The sequence below is a fragment of the Notamacropus eugenii genome, chromosome 2 (genome assembly GCF_028372415.1).
Source record: "Notamacropus eugenii isolate mMacEug1 chromosome 2, mMacEug1.pri_v2, whole genome shotgun sequence".
Lineage (NCBI taxonomy): Eukaryota > Metazoa > Chordata > Mammalia > Diprotodontia > Macropodidae > Notamacropus > Notamacropus eugenii.
This window is the reverse complement of record NC_092873.1, coordinates 305928715-305940739: the sequence shown is the minus strand read 5'-3', so window position 1 is coordinate 305940739 and position 12025 is coordinate 305928715. Positions and strand designations below refer to the sequence as shown.

General features: G+C 37.6%; 2 long non-coding RNA genes across 2 annotated transcripts in view; one reads left to right on the top strand and one right to left on the bottom strand.

Annotated features, from left to right (window-relative positions):
* LOC140527724 (uncharacterized) overlaps positions 1–12025 on the bottom strand; it is a 64620-nt gene that overhangs the window by 35480 nt on the left and 17115 nt on the right. The gene's annotated exons all lie outside the window — the stretch shown is intronic.
* Positions 1–12025, top strand: part of LOC140527725 (uncharacterized) — a 41064-nt gene that overhangs the window by 17845 nt on the left and 11194 nt on the right. The window contains exon 2 of the long non-coding RNA XR_011974912.1: positions 4337–4481. This is a non-coding gene — a long non-coding RNA (uncharacterized lncRNA). The remainder of the gene's footprint in view (positions 1–4336; positions 4482–12025) is intronic.

Sequence of the window (12025 nt, the reverse complement as noted above, 5' to 3'; positions counted from 1 at the left end):
TGATATTTTAAGGAGTCCTAAATCCATGTACAAACAAACAGTCAGCATTTCAGTTGGGGCTTCGGTTATCCCCACCTTGTAGAATGCATTCCTGTGGGCCAGAGTCCTAAGCGAAAGCATTCCAGCCTGACCTGTCAGGAGGGGAGAAGGGCTCTGTTGGGGACTGGCAAGAAATGACCCGAATTGCTCAGAAAGAAGCTAGTGTTGCCTGCCATGGAACCCTAAGGAAGAAAACAGATCTTTGGATAGGTATGACACCATATGAATCACAGACGCATCTAGAGCTGGAAAGGACCCTACTGATCACCTCAGCCAATTCCCTCTTTTTTACAGATGATGAAACCAAAGGCAAAGGAAATTGAGTGACTTGTCCAAGGTCATCACCTATTCCAAAATGTGTGCTCTTTCCACTAGACTTTGCCAGCAACTAGCACAGTGCCTGATACAGATTAAGTACTTAATAAATGTTCATTAAATGAATGAAGGCCAACTTAATGATCTTAATCAACTGTCAGGAGTTTGCAAGAGAAATCAAAGGTTCAGAGGAGCATAGATTTAGAATTGGAAGTCACTTCATTAATCCAGGAAACAGGCCCAGCCAGGTTAAGTGATTTGCCTATGGCAATATAAATACTAAGTAGCAAAGACAAGACTCCAACTCAAGCCCTTACCCCAACTCAGAATTCAGCAGTCTAGCAGTCTTCCACTGTACCACCATGTTAACTTGTTGACTTAAAGAACAAGAAAGGGAGCTCGAATCCATAGGTTATTCCTGTCAGTCACACAAACACCCAGTATAATCAACCCCAGAAAAAAATAACTGGTTCTCAGTCTTCTTTGTCTCTCTTCTGAGTGTTTACTTTGAGACTACTCAGAAGAGAATCCTATAGCAATGATCATCCAGGGTCCTACAGAAGCCATAGTCTTACCTTGAAGCTATGCTGCACATGGTACCCAGGATCCTGGGATTCGGGGTCTTAGAGATTGTTTGGTCAAGGAGTTCTTCACTTGGGGTCCATGAAGTTGTTTTTTAAATGTCTTGTGAAAGGTGTAGGACATCCCAAAAGTCTCAGTGCAGTTTTAGTCAGTCAAGTCAACAAACATTTATTAAGTGCCTACTATGTGCCAGACACAGTGCTAAGTGTTACATACACAAAGAAAGGCAAAAGAAATCTCCTGATTCCAAAAGGACTCAAGATGAAAAATGCTATCCATCTCCAGATATAGAACTGATGGACTGAGGGCAGATTAAAGTATATTTTTCTTTTATTTTATTTTTCATTTTTTTTTCTTTTCACAACATGGCTCATGTGGAAGTATGTTTTACATGACTTCATATGTTTAATGGATATTATATTTCTTACTTTCTCAGTCAATGGGGGTGGGGCTGAAAAAATGGAGAGAATTTAGAACTGAAAATTAAGAAGGTAAAGACAGTAAAAGAGTTCATAATCTAATGGGGAGGAAATGACATGCAAACAATTATGTACAAACACTATACACAAGCAAACTGGAGCTAAGCAACAGAGGGGAGACTACAATTAAAGGGGAGGAGGGAAAACTTTTTATAGGAGGTAGGATTTTAACTGAGAATTGAGAGAAACCAGGGAAGCCAGGAAGTAGTAATGAGGAAGGAGAGAATTCAGGCTCTGGGAACAGTGAACTGGAATCAGGAGAGGGAGTGTCTTGTTTGAATAACAGCAAGGAGGTCAGTGTCACTGGATCAAAGAGTTTGTGAGGAAGGAGGGAAACATAATGAATCAGAAGACTGGAAAAGTGGAAGTATGCCAAAATGAGATTTTTTTTTTCATAATTTAAACTCTGAACTTAACAAACGCAAAATAAAATGGGCATTTCTATAGACAGAGTATTACAGAGGAAGATGGTCATACGCCAAATTGTGGGTCTCCATTATGTATAGTTTGTTTTTCTTTTAAGTATATAATCAATTCAACATGTAACTTTCAAAATTGCCCTACTTCTCTGGGATTCTTCTGTTCTTCCTTCCTTCTGTTCTTTTTCTTTATTTGGTTAATTAGCAATAATTGGTAAATTTTGAAAATATCAAATTATTATTTATTTTTTTCTGTCACCTCCCTCCATCCTAAAGAAAGATAGGAAGGAAGAAATGAAGGAAGGAAGGAAGGAAGGAAAGGAGAAAAGGGGAGAACTAGTTATCATATAAACATAATTAAGCAACATAACAGCTATATCAAAAAAGTGCTTATTTTTTCCAATTTTTAAAAATTTTTATTTAAAGTTTTGAGTTCCAAATTTTAGTTTTTCTTCCCTCCCTCCCTCCCTCCCCTCCCCTCTCCCTTTCCTGGGAAGGTAAGTAATCAGATATTGGTTATATATGTGCAATTATGTAAAATATTTCCATATTAGTCATTTTGTACAAGACTCAAATAAAAGAAAAAATAGATAAGAAAGGGAAAAATAGTATACTTCAATCTGTATTCAGTCAATATCAGTTCTTTATCTGAAATGGATAGTATGCTTCATTACTAGTCCTTTGGGATTGTCTTGGATCATTGTATTACTGAGAAGAGCTAAGTCATTCACAATTCTTTATCAAACAATATTGCTGTTACTGTGTACAATGTTCTCCTGGTTCTGTTCACTGCACTATGCATCAGTTCCTGTAAGTCTTTTCAGGTTTTTTCTGAAATCATCCTGATTGTCATTCCATATAGTACAATAATATTCCATTACAATTGTATACCACAGCGTCTTTAGCCATTCTCCCAATTGATGGGTATCTCTTTGATTTGCAATTCCTAGCTACCACAAGAAGAGCTGCTACAAATATTTTTGTACAGATTGGCCCTTTTCCATTTTTTTGGATGTCTTTGGGATACAAACCTAGCAGTGGTATTGTTGGATCAAAGAATATGCACACTTTTATAGTCCTTTCAGAATGATTCCAAACTGTGTTCCAGAAGGGTTAGAGCAGTTCACAACTCTGCCATCAGTGCATTATATCCCAGTTTACCCACATCCTCTCCAACATTTAACATTTTCCCTTTTTGCCATATTAGGCACTCTGCTAGGTGAGAGATGACACCTCAGAGTTGCTTTAATTTGCATTTCTCTGATCAATTTTAGATTGATTTAGAGAATTTTTTATATAACTATCTATAACTGATTTCTTTGTCTGAAAACTGCCTGTTCATATCCTTTGACTATTTATCAATTGGGGAATGACTTCTATTTTTATAAATTTGGGTCAGTTCTCTATAGATTTGAAAATGAGGGCTTCATCAGAGATACTTGTTGCAATTTTTCCCAGTTTTCTGCTTTCTTTATCATTTTGATTGTATTGGTTTTGTTTATGCAAAAACTTTTTAATTTTATATAAAAAATATCTATTTTACATAATATAATGCTCTCTATATCTTCTTTGGTCCTAAATTCTTCCCTTATCAATAAATCTGACAGATAAATTACTCCATGCTCTCTTAATTTGTTTATGGTATCACCCTGTATGTATAAATCATGTATCCATTTTGACCTTATCTTAGTGTATGGTGTGAGATGTCTATACCTAGTTTCTGCCACACTGTTTTCCAGTTTTCCCAGAAGTTTTTGTGAGATAATGAGCTTTTGTTCCAAAAGCTTGGATCTTTGAATTTATCATATACTAGATTACTATGGTAATTTACTATAATATAATCTACACTTAATCTATTCCACTGATCCACCTCCCTATTTCTTAGCTAGGTTATTTTCATAATTGCAGTTTTATAATACAGTTTGAGATTTGGTACCTTCTTTCACTTTTTTTTTTATTAATTTTCTTGATATCTTTGAGCTTTTGTCCTTCCAGATGAATATTTTTTTTTCTAGTCCGATAAAGTAGTTTTTTGATAGTTCAATTGGTATGGCACTGAATAAGTAGATTAATTTAGGTAGAATTGTCATTTTTATTACATTAACCCAGCCAACCCATAAGCAATTAATATTTTTCCATTTGTTTAGATCTGACTTTATCTGTGTGAAAAGTGTTTTATAATTGTGTTCATGTAGTTCCTGGGTTCATCTTGGCAGGTAGACTCCCAAGTATTTTGTATTGTCTACAGTTATTTTAAATGAAGTTTCTCTTTCTATCTCTTGCTGCTGGACTTTGTTGGTAATATATAGAAATGCTGATGACTTATGTGGGTTTATTTTGTATCCTAATACTTTGCTAAATTTGTTAATAATTTCAAGTAGTTTTAAACTGATTCTCCAGGATTTCCTAAGTATAACATCATATCACCTGCAAAGAGTGATAGTTTTGTTTCCTCGTTGCCTATTTTAATTCCTTCCATTTCTTTTCCTTCTCTTATTATAGCTAACATTTCTAGCACAATATTAAATAACAGAGATGATCATGGGAATTCTTCCTTCACCCTGATTGTATTGAGAAGGCTTCTAACTTATCTCCATTACAGATAATGTTTGCTGGTGGTTTTAGATACACTGCTTATCATTTTAAGGTAAGCTCCATTTATTCCTATGACATCTATTGTTTTTAATAGGAATGGGTGTTGCATTTTGTCAAAGGCTTTTCCTGCATCTGTTGAGATAATCATACGATTTCAGTTGTCTTTGTTATCGATATGGTCAATGATATTGATATATTTTTTTTTATCATTGAACCAGCCCTGCATTCCTGGTATAAATCTGTTATGGTAATTTAAATGGGAAGATCTTTCCCATTCATTAATAGGCTCATGTGACCTTTCTGGGTCACATGGAAGTCTGAGTCACATGGAGTCTGTGGTGGGAGGAGTTTGCTGAGTGAATAGAACAGGAAGGCGTGGAGCTGGATCAGAAATGAGAGGAAGTTGGTCAGACTAGTAGGAAATGGGAATGATAGAGAAAACAGGCAGCAGGAGCAGCAACTAGAATGAGTGGGAGGGCTGGTTTGTGATTTGTTTAAGGAAGCTGGTTTGTGGGAAGCCTAACAGAGGGAAGTCTTAGGGATGGTAGTGCTCCCTGCATTGTTATTGTGAATGGATTTCTTTGTTGCTATGATGGATTTGGTTTTCTGGTGTTGGGATTCAGCTTTCTGGTGTTTGAATAAATGTTTTGTTTCTGTCTTCCATGTGGGGAATCTGTTGTATTTTATGATTCAGAATTATGCCAGCAAATTCACAGCTGCCATAGGTGCTACAAAATCCCATCTGGTCATAGTGTATGATTCATGCAATATAGTGCTATTATCTTTTTACTAGTGTTTTATTTTAAATTTTTGCATCAATGTTCATTAGGGAAATTGGTCTATAATTTTCTTTCTCTGTTTTGGCTCTTTCTGGTTGGGGTATCAGCACCATATTTGTGTCATGAAAGGAATATGGTAGGACTCCTTCACCTATTTTCTCAAGTAGTTTATATAGTACTGGGATTAATTATTCTTTAAATGTTTGCTAGAATTTGCTTGTGAATCTATTGGGCCCTGGTTGTTTTTGGGTTTTTTTAGGAAGTTCATTGATGTCTTGTTCAATTTCTTTTTCTAAGATTGAGTTATTTAAGTTAGTTGAGTTAAGATTAAGTTATTTAAGCTATTCTGTTAGTCTGGGTAATTTATATTTTTGTAAATATTCATTCATTTCATTACAATTGTCAAATTTTTTGACATATAATTGGGCAAAATAACTTCTCATAATTGTCTTAATTTTTTTTCATTGCTGGTGAATTCACTCCTTTCATTTTTTATACTAATAATTTGGTTTTCTTCTTTCCTTTTTTAATCAAATTAGCCAATCATTTCTCTATTTTATTGTTTTTTTTTTCATAAAACCAGTTTCTAGTTTTATTTATTAGGTCTGTTTTTGCTTTTGCTTCATCCAAGGTCATGATTGCTACCCCTACCTTCTTTGCTTCAGCCAGAATATAATAGATTTGCTCCAGTCTCTTACCTTTACCCTCTGTGTATCTCTGCTTCATGTGTGTTTCTCGTAAGCAACATATTGGAGGATTCTGTTTTTTAATCCATTCTGCTAACCACTTCTATTTTATGGGTGAATACATCTACCCCCTCCTTCTTCATCCAGTGCAATTTTCTTTCTTTATTTTGTTTTTTGGGATTCTTGGTTGTAATCCTAATTCCTTTGCCTTCCTGTATATCATATTTCAAGCCCACCAGTACTTTAGTAAGGAAAGATCGATCTGCTCTAGCTCTCCCCCCCAAAGCCCATAAAATACCTCTAAAAATGACTCCAAACAAATTCTAGAGCAGCAGAAGCCACAAAATGAGAGTGAAAGAGATTTCCAGCCCAAGACAGCCTGGAAGGCTAACAGGAAAGGTCTATTGCACCAGGCTCAGAGTGAAGTGCAGCCCAGTAAGGGCCACACCTCACAGCATAAACAGAACTGGAGCAGGCTTCAGGGCACAGAATCACAAGTAGCAGCTGCAATTCCCAGATTTCTCAGCCCACAAATGCCAAAGACAACTTCAAAGGTCAGTAAGAAAGTTCTTTCACCTGGTGAGAGGGGAGCATGGTCTGGCCCCAGCCCCAATCCTGGGGTGGCAGCAGCCACTCCAGCAGGAGAGTTCACTTTTGGACCCCTCAGTCTAAAGATGCTAGGGGAATTAAGGGGCTGATCTGGCACTCCTGGGGTGGTGGTTCTGTGTAAGGGGGCTAGGAACTCTTGGATGCCATTGTAGGACCACACCCAAGGTGTCTGGAACTAATGGCATCTGAGGCAGAACCACCACCAGCTTGTTTTTCTCAAGCTGGACATGAAGAGAATGCAGAGCAGGGGTTGGAGGAGTAGATTTGACCTTCAAAGGGATTGGCTGAAGGGCATAATTCACAAGGCTATTATGTTATAAATAATGCTGCTTTACTGGTAATGAATGGAGTTGCCTTACACCCTGCCTCCCGCCTCATTCATTACGTCCTGAGAACAGCATAGGGTCTTGCTGGCCAAGACTCCCAACCCAAAGAGGAAGGTCACAGTTCTGGGGTGAGGAGGAGCACTGGTGTGGTGGAGTTGGTGGTGGCTGTGGAAACACTTGCAGTTCCAGGCACACAGGCTTACAGATTGTGCCATCTTGGAGGAACTGAGGATTTACAGGTCCCTAGAGTATACCCTCCACTTGACAGAGGACTCAAAAGTCAAATAACAGGCTGGGGAAATGCCCAAAAAGTAGAAAAATAAGACTATAGAAGGTTACTTTCTTGGTGAAAAGGTATTTTCATCCATCCTTTTGGATGAGAAAGAACAAAGCATACCATCTGAGGAAGACATCAAAATCAAGGCTTCTACATCCAAAACCTCCAAAAAAATATGCAATAGTCTCAGACCATGGAACATCTCAAAAATGATTATGAAAATCAAGTAAGAGACATGCAGGAAAAATTGGGAAGAGAAATGAGAACAATGCAAGAAAATAATGAGAAGCGAGTCAACAGCTTGCTAAGGAGACCCAAAAAAATGCTGAAGAAAATAACACCTTTAAAAATAAACTAACTCAAATGGCAAAAGAGGTCCAAAAAGACAATAAGGAAAAGAATGCTTTAAAAAGCAGAATTGGCTAAATGGAAAAAGAGGTTCAAAAGTTCACTGAAGAGAATAGTTCTTTAAAAATTAGAATGGAGCAGATGGAAGCTAATGACTTTATGAGAAACCAAGAAATTATAAAACAAAACCAAAAGAATGAAAAAATAGAGGACAATGTTAAATATCTCATTGGAAAAACAACTGACATGGAAAATAGATCCAGGAGAGATAATTTTAAAATTATTGGTCTACCTTAAAATCATGATCAAAAAAGAGCCTAGACATCATTTTCCAAGAAATTATCAAGGAAAAATGCCAGGATATTCTAGGACCAGAGAGTAAAATAGAAATGGAAAGAATTCACCAATCACCTCCTGAAAGAGATCCCAAAAGGAAAACTCCTAAAAATATTGTAGCCAAATTCCAGAGTTTCCAGGTCAAGAAGAAAGTATTACAAGCAACCAGAAAGAAACACTTCAAGTATTGTGGAAATACAATCAGGATAACATAGGATTTAGCAGCCACTATATACTAAGAAATTGAAGGACTTAGAATATGATATTCCAGAGGTCAAAGGAGATAGGATTAAAACCAAGAATCACCTACACAGCAAAACTGAGTATAATACTTCAGGAGGGAAAATGGAATTTCAAATAGAGGACTTCCAAGCATTCTTGCTGAAAAGACCAGAGCTGAACAGAAAATTTGACTTTCAAATAAAAGAATCAAAACATGAAAAGGTAAACAGGAAAGAGAAGCCTTAAGGAACTCATTAAAGCTGAACTGTTTACATTCCTACATGGAAAGATGTCATTTGTAACTCATGAGACCTTTTTCAGTATTAGGGTGGTTAGAGGGAATATATATATATATGTGTATATATATATACATATATATATACACATATATATATATACACATATATATATATAATTTAGGTGTATATGGATATGTATGTATGTGTATATTATACATGTGTAGGTATGTATATGTACATGTGTATATATACATATATATATACATAGAGGGCACAGGGTCAGCTGAATATAAAGGGAGAATATCTAAAAAATAAAATAAAATTTACTGTTGAATGGAATGTACTAGGAGTAAGAGAAAGGGAGAGGTAGAATGTAGTAAATCATCTCACATAAAATAGGAAAGAAAGAGCTTTTATAATGGAGGGGAAGAGGGGGGAGATGAAAGGAAATAATTGAGCCTTACTCTCATGGGATTTGATTTAAAGAGGTAATAACACACACTCCATTGGATATGGAAGTCTATTTTACCCTGCAGGAAAGCAAGGGAGAAGGGGATAGGAGAGGGAAGATAATAGAAGGGACAGCAAATTGGAGAAAGAAATCCTCAGAAGCAAACACTGTTGTGGGAGGACAGGTCAAGGGAGCGAATGGAATAAATGAAGGGCAGGACAGGGCACAGGGAAATGTGTTTAGTCTTTTACAATATAACTGTTATGGAAGTTCTTTGCATTGTTACACACGAATGCCCTATATTGAATTGCTTGTTTTCTCAATGAGGGTGGGTTGGGAGGGAGGGAGAGAATATGGAACTCAAAGCTTTAAGAATGAATGTTAAAAAATTGTTTTAGCATGCAACTGGAAATTAAGCTATACAGGCAATGGAGTATAGAAATCTATTTTGCTCTACAGGAAAATAGAGGGGAAAGGGGATGGAAGAAGGGTGGATAATAGAAGGGAGGACAGACTGGAAGAAGGGGTGGATAGGATGCATGCTGTCCCAGGGTGGGGGTGGGGAGAAATGGGGAGAAAATTTTGAATTCAAATTCTTGTGGAAGTGAATGTTAAGAAACAAAAAATAAATAAATTCTTTATTTTAAAAAAAATATATTTTTGGGTCTGAGGCAAAATTACATATTTATTTGAGACTTCATATGTAGCCATTTTGACATAATTGTCCTCTTTTAAGTTTATGCCTTAATTCTCCCTATCATCATAGTAACTTTTTATAGGCAATCTCTTTTTTGTTTTTTTTTTTTTGCTCATATTTTCTGCCTTGTTTTGTGACTTGGTGTTTTTATGTGAGAGATGGGCTCTGGTCCTGAACTGTCCCAAGCTTTTTGTGCTACGGTTCTGGGTCTTACTGCTAGCTTTCACTTAGCTTCTTGCTTTCTCTGGAGGGTAGGCTTCCCTTATGACTTGTACTGGGGCATTAGGGGCCTCCCTGTTGGCCTCCCCTGGATGTGGGGTTTAACTACTGGCCTGCTCCAGGAGTAGGACCTTGTCGCTTGTTTGCTATGGAAACAGTCTCTCTCTGCTGGTAGTCCCCAGGGGTCAAGTCTCCCTCTTGACTAGCCCTAGGGCAAGGCTGGTCTAGAATGGAGTCAAGGCTTTGGTGGCTTATGCTGTGGATGGGGTCACTGGAGTGTCTTGCTGCGCTGCAGAGACTTGTCTAGGGGGTTGCTAGTTTGCAGGATGCCAGGGCCTTGATGGAGAATTGCCCCAGACTTGGAGCCTTGCTGCAGGTTCCTTGCTGTAAGCCTGGCTGCTGCTGCTACTGCTACTGATATTCTTGGATCTCATCTCCCTTCCCATACCAGTGAGATAGACTTTTCATGCTGGGCTGGTAACCTGCTTCCTTTCTCTTAGATCAATTCTGAGGCAGTTTTCTAGTTGTTTAGACAGAAACTTGGGAGGGCTTCAGAGGAATCCTTCCTCACTGTCATCTTGGCATCAAAAGTTCTCAAAAATATGTTTCTTATTTTTCATATCAATCTATCATCTGTCTGTCATGAGGTGGGCACCATTCTTCTTTATCAGTCCTTTGAAGGACTTTATTAGTCCTTTGAAGTCATTTAGTTGATCAAAGGTTTTGTCTTTCAAAATTGTTTGTTTTTACAATATTAATGTCATAGTATGAATTGTTCTTCTAGTTCTGGTCATTTCATTTTGCATCAGTTCAAATAAAGTCTTCCCCAATCTCTTTGCAATCTCTGTCTTTTTTCTTCATTTCTTACCGTACAATAGTATTGCATCCCATTCATATACTACAATTTCTTTGCCATTCCCCAATTGATGGGCATCCCCTTAACTTCCAATTTTTGCTACCATAAAAAAGAGATACCAAAAACATTTTTGTACATATAAAACCTTTTGCTTACTAGGTCAGAGAGCACACACTTTTTAATAACTTCAAGGGCATAATTAAAAATTGCTTTCCAGAATGCTTTAACTCATTCAGTTCCTCTAAAAAAGGTTTCATTTCTGAGAGATATAAGAAGCTGATTCAGATTTGTAACAATAAGATCCACTTCCCAATTAACGAACAATCTAAGAATGTGAAGAGATAGTTCTCAACAGAAGAAATCCAAGCTATCGACAATTATGTGAAAAAAATGCTCCATAATCACTAATAATTAGAGAAATACACATTAAAATAGTTCCGAGGTCCTACCACACACTCATGACAAAGGCAAAACTGGCTCCTCACACACACACACACACACACACACACACACACACACCCATTACAAATATTAGAGAGGTTGTAGGAAAACTGGCCCATTGATGAATTGTTTGGTGAAGCAGTCAGTTACCATCATCACCATCATTAGCAATACTATTCTTATCTTTCTTGATAGTGTTCAGATAGAAACCAACTTAGGATCGGTTATTATCCTGCTCTTCTCCTTTTGTTATTAATTCTCTGAGGACTATTGCCCAAGTGAACAAAATAACTTTTTCTCATTGAAAAAGAATTGGGATATCAGCACATCTTCTACTGGCTCACTGAGGGCATCTTCAGAGTAGCTCAAGTAACAGACAGGATAATAAGGTTGGCAGTTACCTCCCTGTTTCCATATGTATTTTATTTTTTCTATCTTTAAGGTAAAGAGAATAAAGTGCAAGTTCATCACACCAAGACTCCTGCCCAGTCTTCTGCCTCCCTTGTGAAGAGGAGAAACAGTGTTCCATTGAGCACAAGTCTCCTCCAAGGAAGGGGAGAAATGAGTTCATCCCGCCTCCAGCCTAGTCTTCTTCCTTGGGGGAAAGAGAATAACATCATTCCTTCAGCTCACAGAACTTGTTTGACTGCAACCTAGAGAAAACTTTGACCTAAGGCCAACCCCCTATGGACAATGAAAACTTACCTGAACTCATTCCTTAATGATTAACAAAGTCTCCCCTGGTAATATCTTCCCCATCCCAGTGATTTTGAACCCTTAGCTGCTATCATTCAAGCCTCATTGCCTGTCCCTCACTTCCCAGTGCTTTATTCCCACTTCTGCAGCCCATCAAGGTTCCACTCTAAAGCTACCCTCCCCTTCCACTGCGCTCTCTGGAATGCCTGCCCTTTAGGTAACAAACCTGCTTTTAACTTAAATCTTTTCCTTTCCCACTGCTGCCATCTTCTGGCTCTCACATTGACCTGAATATCTCTGCATGACACAATCTCCCTGGTTTCCCTTTTCAGCACTGGAAATTCTCTTGATTCACTCATCAAGACTGGAGAGTTGGAATCCTCACTGCTCCCCATTACCACTTCTAGATTCTCC